Genomic DNA, 14,062 nt, shown 5'->3' with positions numbered 1-14,062 from the left:
TTTTTGGACTGTGTGAGGAAACCAGAGCACCCAGTAAAAATCCACGCTTTCCACTGGGTGGGCGTTCAGACTCCTCATAGAGGATGCCGAAACTGAACTGTGAACTCCGACACCCCAAACTGTAATAGAGCCCCACTAACCACTACGCTACCGTGGTGTCCTCTGCATATACAAGTGAATATAGGAAGAAAATGTCTTAGCAGTTGGAAATAAATCTTTTATTTGCTAGCAAGACATCTTCAAAATGTTGCCTCTGTAAAGAGACAGCTAACAAGTATCTGAGCTAATAAAAAGACAAGAAGCCTTTTACAGAGGGAGAGTTTATCAAGCATTATATGATCCAAATAGTTGGGGAAAAAGTCAGAAAAGTGGGATCTCTTTGAAGCAGCAAGTTTATGAACTACCATGGTTACAAGAGTAGAGGGCATAAGTGACTACCTGCTTCAGATGAGCAAATTTTCTTCTTTTTAAATGCTTTGGGTAATTGCCAGGTTGCTTGCATTCATTCACAATTCAATATTACTAACAGGGCTGCGTAGTATGATTGTGCCAAGCTGAAGACATTTTTATGAATGTCTGTTAAATATTTTGGAGGACTGAATTTAAAGTGAGAGCATCTGAAGTGTGTCACCACTGACAGAGTAAGGAACACAATGGGGGGAAAAGGTTGGCAGGGTTAACTACCAGGCAGAATCAATGGGCAAAACAAAATTAAAATGGATCACACTACATCAAGATACTCAACTTTAAAGAGGAAATTGTAGAGTGAACTGTTAATTTCAAGTGTTCATGTTAACAAAGCCACAGACAATTCCAAAAGTATATGAAAGAAACTTCCCTATTCCCCTTTCTTTCACCTTCCCTTCTCCTCACTTGCCCATTACCTCCCTCTGGTACCCCTCCTCCTCCCCATTCTTCCATGGTCCACTCTCCACTCCAATCAGATTCCTCCTTCTTCAGCCCTTTACCTCTTCCACCTATCATCTCTCAGCTTACCTCTCAGATCACCCACCCCCTTCCCCCTCACTTTGCTCCACTTATCACCTGCCAGCTTGTATTCTTTCCCCTTCCCCTCTTCTTATTCTGACTTCTACCTCCTTCCTTTCCAGTCCTGATGAAGGCTCTTGACCCAAAACAGCAACTGTTTATTCCCCTCCATTCCCCTACCTGACTGCTGAGTCCCTCCAGCATTTTGAGTTTTGCTGTGGAAAATACCAATTTCACTATAGTAGAACATGACGCTGAACAGTAAAGGTGCCTCTGTTGTGGCAGTGTGCTGAAGAGATTTTTGAAAATTCATGAATGAAGTGAGCAGGATTCATTAAAAAAGATCTTTACGAAAGCCAGCAGCCATAGAAGCTTGCTTTCAAAGCTGACTTGACTTAGTACTTAAATGATCTCAGCATTAAGTTGCAGGGGAAAGTAAATCTCATCAGCAATTTAAGAGAGAAACTGCAGATGTTATCAGATCGCTGAAGGCAAACTATCATTTTCCAGCTCACCCAACTCTCAGAGACATATTCTGCTAACAGGATTTGAAAGGCATAAGGTGATGCTTGCATTACTACAAGAGCAGTTTCTGAAAGAGTCCAAGGCTTCCATTGACAGGATACCTTTTGAAAAACCATTTGCTTTCAGCATTGATTCTACACCCAAATCTCTGCAAATGGAATTCATTGATCTCCAGACAAGGAGTATTTTGATCGGTAAGTACAATGGAGATTATTTGACTGCATTCTGCAAGCGCTATGCAGCAAATGACAATTTTTCCAAGTCCAAAAGAAAGTTGTGTGTGGCTTTATTACTGTAGTAACAGTATGTATGTACATTGGTCAGCAGACAAACGATGAATGTCAAATTCAGGTTCAAATCAAAATCCAAGGATATTCTGCCTATTGAAACACTTGCAGTACAGTCCAATAAAGTACAGTCACTAGCTACTTTGTGAGAAAATACTTAATAACACCAAAGCTTTCAGAGAATGATCCTTTCATCAAGCTTGGGAGGTTGAGTGTGATTACTAAGTATCTTTCAGTAATAAATTGTGGGAATCCCTGTCCCACCCCAAGTGTTTTTATGTTCAGTATAACATCAAACACTTTATAAAAATCCAAGCATAGTAAATCCACTAATTCCTTTTTATCCACAACACTGTACATTTTCAAAGAACACCAACAAAGTGGTGAAAGGAAAATCATGCTTGATACAACCATGCTGAACTTGCCTGATTACCTTGCATTTTTCTAAGGACCCTGCTATAAGATTTTCAATAATAACTTCTAACGTTTGCCTTTTAATAGATTTTAATCAAACTGCCCTATAGTTTCCTGCCAGATGTCTCACTCCCTTTGAGTTAACTTGCATCAGTTATTTTTTCAGTTTAATGGAACCTTTCCAGCAACTATGGCATTTTAATTCAAGTTTAATTGTCATTCAACCATACATGAATGAATCCAAATGAAGCAGCGTTACTCTGGCATCAAGGTGCAAAACACAGTACCAACAGTCACACACAGCATAAAGTACACACAAGATAACAAGCACAAATAGTATCATAATCACTCAATAAAAGATTCCAATCTCGTGGCATCAATCTACAGTCAACCGCAATAGAGCTTGTCTTCTGCCGAGTGAACACTAGGGGGAGGTGGTAACACGGACTCCCTGGACACCATGCCATACCGCCCCCCCCCTCCCCCCCCCCCCCCGGTGCAGCGCACCAGTTCTAATGCCTCTCTCAGGTGACACCGCAGCTTGAGGCCTAGACTGGGCATATACAAGGTAACGAGCACATAGGGAATATCAGTAAAATACAATAACGCAAAAATATATATGTATTCCAGATGTACATCAACTGACAATTCAACCGCCATGAAATTTACTGCTTTGCAGCAACAGTACAGCACAAAGGCATAACATTATTATAAACTGCAAAATAAATAGTGCAAAGGAATAACAAGGTAGTGTTCATGGACAATTCAGAAAACTGATGGCGGAGGGGAAGAAATGTGGGTCTTCACCTGATGGTAGTAATGAGAAGAGAGCAAGTCACAGATGGTGAGGGTCTGGGGCCTGGAATGATGTGCATTCAGGATTTGGAGACTTGTCAACCAGTTTCCAATAATTTGCTCAGTGCCACTTCTCTGATTGTAATCTTCCTTGAGTTCCTGATTTACAATTATTTCTGGAATGCTACTTGCATCCTCTACAGTGTTGGATGATGTAAATAACTGTTTATTTCATTTACCATCTCCTTGTTTTTCATTAATTCCCCAGGCACATTTTTTATTGAACCAATGCTCACTTAGTTTCTGTAGTGGGTTATAAATATAATGAGTTAACAAACTATCCATTTTTATATCTCTAGTTAATGCCATCTCTTATTTCAACTTTCCTCCCTTATTAACCTTTCAGTTATTTTATTTTAATTGTGTTTTTTTTTAAAATACTCTGCCCAATTTTCTGCTCTGCTAGCAATCTTTCTGCAAATACGCTTTACCTTTAGCTTGTTTTGTTAACCATGGATGTAGTGCCCTCCCCCCTTGGAATTTTTTCACTCTTCAGAACGTACTTATTCTGGGTAATCTGAAAGATCCCATTAAATGTCTGCCACTACATCTCAAATAACCGTCCCTTAATCTAATTTGTCAAGGCACTTTAGCTGCCTTTGCTTTCATGCCCTCATAATTGCCCTTACTGATGTTTAAAATACTAGGCTTGGACCCATTTTTCTCTCCCTCAGACTAAATATAATTATTGTACCTAAGGGTGTCTCCGTGATGAGCGAAGTAATTAATCCCATTTCATTACATAATACCTTATTTAGTACAGCTTCTTCTCTGGCAGGCTCCAGAAAATGTTATATGAGAAACTGTCTTGTATTCTTCATTTCTTTTTTTTTTGCTTTATACACTATTCCATCATTTGACTTAAGGTGGTTTGTAGGCCTTTTGTACAAACATGTGACTTCTTGCCTTTCTATTTCTTACCTTCATCCACACTGCTTCTACATTCACATCTCCTAAACTTAGATCAGCCCTCTCTATAGTGCCAAAACTCTCATTCATAAAGCCACTTTTCTACCTTTGCTTAGCTTCCCAACTCTCCCAAATGCTGTATACACTTGGACATTCAGATCTACCTCCTAATGACCTTGCTCCTTTTTGTCTACGGCACTGCACTTTCTCTGCATCTGTCACACTATTCTACACTCTACTTTGTACTACCTCAATGCGCTGTTGTAATGAATTGGTCTGTATGAATGACGTGCATGACATGTTTTCACTGTTCCTTGGTACGTGACAATAATAATAAATAAATTTCCCAATTTATGCCGACCTGCAGCCCCTCCTCCTTATGCAAGTTTATATCCACTTGCACTCTCAATCCATGTGTTGTTTTCAAATGCTACACACACTCAGATGCAGAACCTTCCTATTAATATCATTTTTGTAACCTCTAACACAATCTACTGACTTAGAGACTTATACTCCATCCACTCCTATCACAGTCTGCAACACATTCTTTTTTGCCTTGTTTCTATTCTTTGATTTACATTTTCGCAACTTTGAACCTTTTCCCTACATCACAGCCTGGAATGGAAACACCAATGCCCTTGAATGGAAAATCCTACAAAAAAAGTAGTGGATATCCCCTTGTCCATCATGGTTAAAGCCCTCCCCACCATTTGGCACATCAACATGAAACAGTGTCACAGGAAAGCAGCATTCATCATCAGGGAACCCACCACCCAGGACATGCTCTCTTCTCACTGCTCCCAACAGGAAGAAGGTACAGCAGCCTCAGGACTCACGCCACCAGGTTCAGGAACAGTTATAAACCCTTAACCATCAGGCTCTTGAACCAAAGGGGATAACTTCACTCAATTTCAATTGTCCCATCATTGAAATGTTCCTACAACCAATGGACTCATTTTCAATGACTCTTTACTCCATATTCTCGATAGTTATTGCTTATTTATTATAATTTTTGTACTTGCACAATTTGTTAATTTTTGCACAAAGATTGAATGCCCAAGTTGGTACTTATGGTTATTATTATATGGATTAATTGAGTGTGTCCACAAGAAAATGATGCTCAGGGTTGTATATGGTGACGTATACATACTTTGATAATAAATCTACTGCGAACTTTGATTTAGGTTAAAATTTTCTTGTCTAATGAGGCTCACTAATACACTAGTTCTAGCACAGTTCATGCCAGTGTCTCTCGGGTCTGTTGCTCTTACTGTCCTCCATATAGGTGCCAATGCTTCATAAACCAAAACCCACATGTACTACACTATTCTACATCAATTTCTACTGCTAAAAGAACTACACATTAACTTCTCTAATCTTATTTGTTCTATTGCAACTTGGGTAATAATAAAGAAATTATAACCTTTCAGTTCACTTCTTCAATTGCTGACTAGCTCTTAAAACTGATCATGCAAGGACCTCTTTGCCTTATCTGCAACGTTGCTACCTAGAAGACTCACAACAATTGGATCATTCCCTTCCCAAGCTACTCCCCAGCACTGAACAGAAATCTAGAATCCTGGCACTGGGCAGATAACAGAGTGCTCTTAACATGTGCCTGTTGTTGCCAAGAACAGTATCATTCCATAAGATCACTCCTCTCTACTGAAATGGCTTCCTTTACCGAAATGGTTTCCTCTACCACACACACAGATAGCGCATCCACTCCGCCGACCACTATCTTCCAAAAACTTTCAAGAATTTCAGACCCATTAGATAACTGCAAAGGCTCCTGAATTCTTACCCACTGGGTTCCTTTTTTTTAAATATTTTTATTGAATTTTCAAATGGTTACAGAAGGGAAAAAAAATCAACCTTTCCCCCCTCCCCCCAACATATCCCTGTAGAAAGAGAAAAAGAAAGAAAGAATGCCTGGATATCGGAAGATCCCCACATGCTCCATGGAGTTCATAATAGCTTTAGTATATATATTTATTTCTTTCCCCAAATAACCAATAATTTTATCTTCGGAGCACCTATATATTTAATCCTATCTTTTGTAAATAAGAGAGCCAAATTTTCAGAAATATTTCATATTTATCTCTTAAATTATAAGTAATTTTTTCAAATGGAATGCAGCTAAAAGCTACATCTATTTTCATTTTCTTAATGTATGTTAAAATTCTTTTTCTTTTCACCGGTCCATTAAGCCCATTAACATTAAAACTTTAAAAATTCAGTAAATTAGTCATTATTTTTAACAGGGTTACTCCAGTCTATAGTAATACCTAACTTTTCAACTTTCGTAGTACCTTGGGGAATCTCTTTTTAATTCTCCATGTTGCTATGTGTCTCGCCCCCCCGATTGTCCAAGCAAAGAAAGAAAGATTAAGAAAAATAGATTATAAAGAAAAAAAAAATACCCCCCTACTAATGTTGTGAATAAAAAAAACACAACATTGCCCCCCTCCATTGTACGGGTCATGGCAATCGCCATGATTACACACGTGAATCCCGTAGCAATCGATCCGAAGTTCCCCAGCTCCCCATAACATAAAAAAGTATATATAAGAGATGAAAAAATATCACTACTCTCGATTAATATTTCTCAAATTTTTACCTTTCTCCCCCTGTATCATATAATTAAGAATATATTTAAATATTCTTCTGTCCTTAAACATCCATCAACTCCATTCACTGCCCCTGTCTTCATCTTTAATCTGTTTCACTTTTAAATCTTTGGCTGTGATTAGCGAATATTTGGGAGTTCTTGTGCAAATTCTTCCGCATCCTGATAATCAGTAAAAGATCTTCTTTTTCCGTCATCCAAAAAAATTATCAGGGTTGCCGGGTGGCGCAATATAAATTTATAACCCTTTTCCCATAAAACCTTTTTCACTGGGTTAAATTCCTTCTTTCTCTTCAAAAGGTCATAACTTATATCAGGGTAGAAAAGAACTGTTTTCCCTTCTATCATCAATGGCCCGTTTCTCTTTCTGGCATGTTGGGCAGCCGCCTTCAGAATCTTTTCTTTATCTTGATATCTTAAGCATTTTATCAAAATTGATCGTGGGTTTTGATCAACTTAAGGTCTTGATCTTAAGGCTCCGTAAGCCCTTTTAATTTCAAGTAACTGGGTTCCTTCTTCCATTTTCAAAATTTTCAGAATCCATTTTTGAAAAAAATTTATTGGATCCTCTCCCTCTATACCTTCTTTAAGTCCAACAATCTTAATATTATTTCATCTGCTAAAATTTTCAAGTACATCCACTTTTTCCAACAACCATTTTCTTTCTGATGTCCAAGCAGAAATATTATCTTCCATTTTATTCACTATCAATGGTGTCTCCCGTTGTTTCTTCCAAGTTTTTAATTTTCTTGTCCATTTTGTCCTGTCTTTTCATCATTTTATCAAATATAATCTTCATATTTTTAATATTTTTAATTACTTTTAAGGCATGCATTATTTGCACCAAAGATTTTTTTATGTCTCCAATATCACCTCCAACCTCTTCCTGTTGCTCTTCTTTGTTTGTCTCTTCATCTTCGTTTGATTTATCCAGAGAATCTGATTCCACCTCATATTCACTTTCACTTTCAGTTCTGATCATAGCTGGGATTTGTAGTTTGGGTTGCTCGTGTTTGCGCATGCCCCTTCCTTTACGCATGCGCAATTCCTGTTGCTCTTTTTTTTTTGGAAACAGTTGATGTTGCCGCAGTTTCCTGTTCTGTATCGCCGGAGGTAAAATGCACTTCAGCCCGAGGCTCTTTCATGGCGGCCGGCCTTGATTCTTTTCCAACTTGTGTTGTCTTCAAAGTAATAGTTTTCTTCTGCTTCTGTTTAGGAGACATATCTTAAAACAATCCTGAGTAGTTTATAAGTAATTTTTAAAAAGTATTTACTAACTTTTCTTCACTTAAACATTATTTTACTGTTTTTCTTTTTTTACGGGAGAGCTGGATCTCCATGTCTCGATCCTACGTCATCACGTGATCCCACCCCCCACCCCCACACTGGGTTCCTTTAGCTCCCAGTCACACTCCTTTGTTCAAATTGAGCAAGTTTTCAAAAAAAAAAAAAAAAAAGAAATAGACTTCAAAATCATTAAAAAAAAATTTTCCTCACGATGATTCACCAGCAAAGCACGCAAAAGAATATAGAACACAGAAAACTACAAGCCCTTCGGCCCACAATCTACCCCTTCCCTCGTACAGAGCCCATAACTCTCTCCAGTCCCAAACAGAGAATCTGTAGGTGCTGGAAATCCAAGCAACACACAAAATGCTGGAGGAACTCAGAGGGCCAGGCAGCATCTATGGAAAAGAGTACAGTAGTATTTTCTTGCATCCATGTGCCTATCTAAGAGTCTCTCAAATGTCTTTATTGTATCCATCTCTACCACCACCTTGGGTGGCATATTCCAGGCACCTACCACTCTTTATATAAAACCTACCTCGAACATCTCCACTTATCTTAAACAGATGTACTCTGGTTTTGGTCTCTGCCTCACTGGGGGGGAAAAAGGTGCTAGCTATTCACTCTACCTGTGCCTCTCATAATCTTATACACCTCTATCAAGTCACCTCTCATCCTCCTTCATTCCAAAGAGAAAAGCCGTAACTCATTCAAACTTTCCTCATAAGATACGTTCCCTAATCCAGTCAGCATCCTAGTAAATTTCCTCTGCACCTTCTCTAAAGCTTCCACATCCTTCCTGTAATAAGGCAATCAGAACTAACCACAATACAAGTAGTTCAACAATTAAGACAAGTGCATTTTGACTGAGTGGGGGAATACCATATTTTTGAAGAAACACTTCAGAAGTTTTTATGTGGTTCTTACTGATCTTATAATTGGACAGGTCTCAAACTAGGGACCTGGGACTGATTTCAGGAAGTGCTAGAAGTGCAAGGATGCATGCCAGATTTATTCCAGTTAAAACAAACATTTTATCTGGTAAATTAAAACACATTATTATAGTGTGAATTTGATTTATAATGACTTCCAAATACCATATTGAAATATTTTATTACAGCTTAGTTATCACAGAAGTTACTGGATGATAGAACTTCATATTATTCTGCAAAAAAAACCCTAAAATTTGAATTTGAGTTTTTTAATGTAAGCAACTTGTAAATAATCAAAGATACCCAAAGAACGCTGATCTAGAGATAATATTTAAATACGCAGTTGAAGCACAAGAAAAGAATCCTCTAATTGTTCAAATTTTCATTGCTCAAGCTTATTGAATGTTAGATCTAGTAGAATATTCTTATTAATTTATTTTACAAAGTGGAAACTCTTTCCAGATGATCACACTTAAAAATCATAATGAAGTCCAAAACAAATCTGATTCTGTGACGAGACAAATGGATTCAGACGTAAACATTAAAAAACATTGTTGTTAATGGATTTTGATTTCCAGATATACAAAGTCTCCATGAATGTACCATTAAGTGTGAAACTAGGTTCTAAACAAAATCTAGTTTTCAGTTAAATATCTATCAGATCCTATGCATGCTTATTAAAGGAGAAATAATGTTCAAATAGTCGCACATTTTCTGTTTAGTCATTTGCAAGAAGGCAAATCTAAATAATTAAAGCAACTAGAATTTTAGACTTCTATCTTGCCAAGAAATTAAAATGAATTAACAATTAGGTTCTTTAAAATATGCAATTAGCAGAAGGCAGAAAATCTCACATTCACAGACATCCCTTATTCTATATTCCTTCTAGTTAAGTCTTGCACTATTTACAAAATTGAGAATTATCCTTTTATAGAGCGCTTTTCAAAAATATGCTTGAAAACTTTATTTGCAACATATTGTCCATTCCATCATATGTCATATCAGCATATACAAACTTAAGCTATAAATCACAATAAAGGTCACAGTGTTGAACTTCAGTGTAACATTACACAGGTAAATTGGGGCTGATTGCAAATTACATATGAAATGCAAATAGAAAACATTAAGACAAAAAAAAAAGTAAAATACCGTGGATGCTGGAAAATAGAAACAAGAAATACTGGAAACTTTCAATGTACGATAGAATCTGTGGAGAGAAAACAAAGTTAACATTTCAGGTTAATGACTTCATCAGAACTGGAAAAAGTTGGAGAAATATAAGGTTTTAATTTAATACTGCAGCAGTGAAAAAAGGAGAAAAGAACATAAAGCCTGAAGGGTTGGGGGTGTAGGGTGGGTGGGGGAAAGAGTTGGTATAAGGTAAAAATGCAGTGTGCAAGGTAGGTAAACATGAGAAATTAAGTTAATGAAAGAATCAGCAAACAAAAAGATGATATCAAAAGAAAAAAAATGATGTTGTTCCTTGAGTGTATGATTTGGCCTCCCCCCACCCCACTCCACCATCACCCTCCCCATCCCTGATTTTTACTACCCTCACTTTCAGCATTATGAGTGGCTCATTTCATTCATGGCACAATGGCTAACTTATCAAATATTCCAGAACAGGCTTCCCACAGCACTTTAAATATGGAAAAAACAGGCAATACATGCTCTTTCACTTCTTCCATTCCCACCCAAAACAACCCTTCCAATGAAATAACAAAACACCAACACACACAAAATGCTGGTGGAACACAGCAGGCCAGGCAGCATCTATAGGGAGAAGCACTGTCGACGTTTCAGGCCGAGACCCTTCGTCAGGACTAGCATTTTGTGTGTGTTGTTGTTTGAATTTCCAGCATCTGCAGATTTCCTCATGTTTACTCTTAAAATAACGAAACACATTCATTTTAGTGCACTGTAATGAATAAAGAGACAGAATACCAATCATTTTAGCGTTCTGAACTTCAGTCACCCCAAATCTAGTTTAATACTTTGTCCCTTTCTTACTTTATGTCCTACACATTTCCAATGAGGCTCAACAGTAAATCCTATTTTAGGGTACCTCTCCTGTATAAGAGTACTTCTTATTTCAACTGGACACTTCAGTGCTCCAGCATCAAAACTACAGAGCTGCGCTACTGGCTTTTGGAACCATCTGGTGAAGAAAGCCATTGAAATAAAACTAGAGGAAAAGAATTTTAACAAAGACAAAGGTTTTGCTCTAACTAAGAACTGGAATTTGACTGTAAACAAGGTGGGACAACGGAAACCTGATTGATAAGGACCAACCAAACAGGAGGGACGGACAACCGGGGGGGGGGGGGGGGGGGCATATAAATACCACCAGACTAGACATGCCCAGCCATCATCCATGATGAAGATGGCAGAGTTTATCATCCAAACTGTCAGTTAAAATTGATACTTGTATACGGCTGGAAGCCCAGGAAGAGCTTATTCATCATAATCCTTTCCGTTTCCAGAAGATTGCAATTGGTAAATGAGTCTGCTTATAGCTAATGGCACTTACGTCACCAGTGTCTTCTTTATTTGTCTCTTAGAACATCCCTTTTTCCTCTCATCCCATCATTCCTATAATACTGCTCCAACCCATCACAGAACCATCTACTAATTTTCCCCTCTTCCAAGTCTGTTCTACTTAATATTTTTCCAGTTCTGATGAAAAATCACTGACCTAAATCTTTCTTTTTTCCCCCCTCCAAAGATGTTATACAACTCCAAGTAGTTCTAGGAATCTTTTGTTTTTAGTTAAGGGAAATACATCATTATAATCATCTCAATTCATTCTGTTGTTTCACATCTTTCAAATCATACTGTGAAGGACTTTCTTTCCTTCATTGATTGAGAAAGATCATATAGTTCAGATTGTAATATTTAGTTTTATCAGGTGAAATATTAACCTTAGTGAAAGGATTCCAGTATTCTTTGCATAATTATTCACAAAAAGCAAAGATCATTTCCTCAAGAAGTGCTTCAGTCTTACATTACAGGGATTCAACTATAGCCCACCAACTAAGATACAACAAGCTGGTTCAAAAACCTACTGTTCAGGTAAGGAATACTGCGAACTGGGTTACTTGAGAAATATTTGGCACGTTCTGGTCATTTGGTTTGTTTGAAACTGAACCAAGTAGTAGTGCATACCATAGTCCACTAGGAAAGGGGAAGGGGACCCTACAAATTTTATTCAACATCAACAAGGTTACACAACTGACACGATGCACAGAAATTCTTCCCAAATGATAAAGGGGGTGAATTTTTGAGGCACTTGAGTATCTGATTTCCACAGTACCAGCTAAGATATGAAGCAATTGCGCCTAATTAATTGGCTTTACTGTAAGTTTCTTTTAAGAATTTTTTTTTAATTGCCCAACACGAAGTTAAGTTCAAAATGATATCCGGTTACATATTTCCTTTTAGCAAATTCTTCTGCTATACTAGTCAAGATTATGTAATGATCAATTTGCTAGATACCATTAACAATATTAAAAAGTCTACTTAGAACAGGGGTTCCCAACCTTTTTAATGCCATGGACCCTAGCCATTAACTGAGGACTTCCGGTGGGGAACGCCTGACTTAGGCTACATCCACACTACACCGGATAAATCTGTAACCCAAGCTTTTTCTCTTCGTTTTGACCCTCCGTCCACACTAAAACGGTATTTTAGTCCACCGAAAACGGAGCTTTTCAGAAACGCTCTCCAGGGTGTGTAATTTTGAAAACGCCGGATTGGCCAGAGCAGTGTGGACAGGGTAACCAGAGAAGTCGAAAAACGCTGTCATGACGTGCCAGAACAGATGTGGCGGCAGCACGTTATTTCATTGTTTTCTTGAACGCAACCTAACAATTACAGAACAGACGGCAACGAGACTGAAGCCAGAAGAGTTGAAAATGTACTCACCAAATACTTTGACCCATAACTTATTGAATAAATAAGTATACTCACTTTGCCGTTTCCTGTCCTTGCTCGTATGAAGGTGGTTTACCTATTTATGCAAGTACTTCTCTGACAATAGATGTGTAACAGCCTAATGTAACATTGTATGGAAATACAAGATAATACCGATGCAGACATGTTTTATACATTTAACAAGGGGCTTTATTAATGCAACAGAGTTTGTCAGTTTTTCAATGTTCGTCGTCAGCCGGGTCATACTGTCCTTGAACTCCCTGTCGGTTGCCTCCATACACTCCAGTATTTGTTTTTTTTTTAGTTTTAAGTCCTCCTGTGCGAGAGCCAAAGCTGCCCTTCGTTTAAGTTTTTCTAGCCTGTAACTGAACAAACTCGCACCAACTCTTTCATGGCGAGATTCGACACCAAACATGTCGCTTGTTTTCCGTAGATGTGTCCTGCACATGCGCAGTAGGAGGAGATTTGCCGAAATCTCCGTTTCAATGTGGACAGAGATATTTTCAAAAATGCTTGGTGTGGACGTTTTTATGCGAAACCGGCGTTTTCAAAATTATCCTGCCTAGTGTGTACATAGCCTTAGATGAAGATGCATTTTCACGCCTGTAAAAATGTTTGAATGACAAGGCTTTTTACTTAATGACTCTATCAAACTACACTGGAAATTTCCTCTTCACACATTGTCAACTGCATCATATATTTAGAGATACAACGTAGAATAGGCCCTGCAAACCTTGATTTAATCCTAGCCTAATTACGGAGCAATTTACAATGATCAATTAACCTACTAACTAGAAAGTCTTTGTACTGTGGGAGGAAACCAGCGAACCTGTTGGACCATGCATTCCACGGGGAGGATGTACAGACTCCTTACAGATAATGCTGGAATTAAACTCCAAATTCCAATGTCTTGAGCTGTACAGTAATAGCATCACACTAACTGCTATTGAGAGAAACATTAGTACTTTTGACGAAGTATCAGAAATGCAAATATTTGCTTACATAAGGTTGAGAACTGTAGGCAAAGGAAGAAAGGAAGTGTTAGAATTCTGCTTTCTTAAATAATATTTATCTTCTGACCCGAGCAGATTGATAAAATTCTACTATAAGTGTAGAAGAGCTATTCATGTGAGCTTGCAAATCTTTCCTCAGAGGTCGCATATACTAGTATTTAGATTTATTTTTAGATATCAATCCACAGTCACCAAGTAACATGCAAAGCTCAAAACCCATGGATGCGCAGCTGTACTATAATCATCTAGCTGGCACTTTATAATTCATCAGCAGCTGTGAATTGGACAAAG

At 37.9% G+C, this 14,062-nt stretch overlaps 1 protein-coding gene across 11 annotated transcripts in view; it reads right to left on the bottom strand.

Moving 5' to 3' along the window:
* The window catches only part of kcnab2a (potassium voltage-gated channel subfamily A regulatory beta subunit 2a), a 287,858-nt gene that overhangs the window by 217,124 nt on the left and 56,672 nt on the right, over positions 1–14,062 (bottom strand). For 6 of the 11 annotated variants that reach the window (XM_073032037.1, XM_073032049.1, XM_073032048.1 and 3 more), the window contains one exon: positions 9,975–10,032. The exons of the other annotated variants lie outside the window; for them this stretch is intronic. The gene's annotated coding sequence lies outside the window, so the exon portion shown is untranslated. The remainder of the gene's footprint in view (positions 1–9,974; positions 10,033–14,062) is intronic. 11 annotated transcript variants of the gene reach the window in all.

Source organism: Hemitrygon akajei, chromosome 29, assembly GCF_048418815.1.
Source record: "Hemitrygon akajei chromosome 29, sHemAka1.3, whole genome shotgun sequence".
Classification (NCBI taxonomy): domain Eukaryota; kingdom Metazoa; phylum Chordata; class Chondrichthyes; order Myliobatiformes; family Dasyatidae; genus Hemitrygon; species Hemitrygon akajei.
Note: the sequence above shows the minus strand (reverse complement) of the source record. Positions and strands in the feature narration are given on the sequence as shown.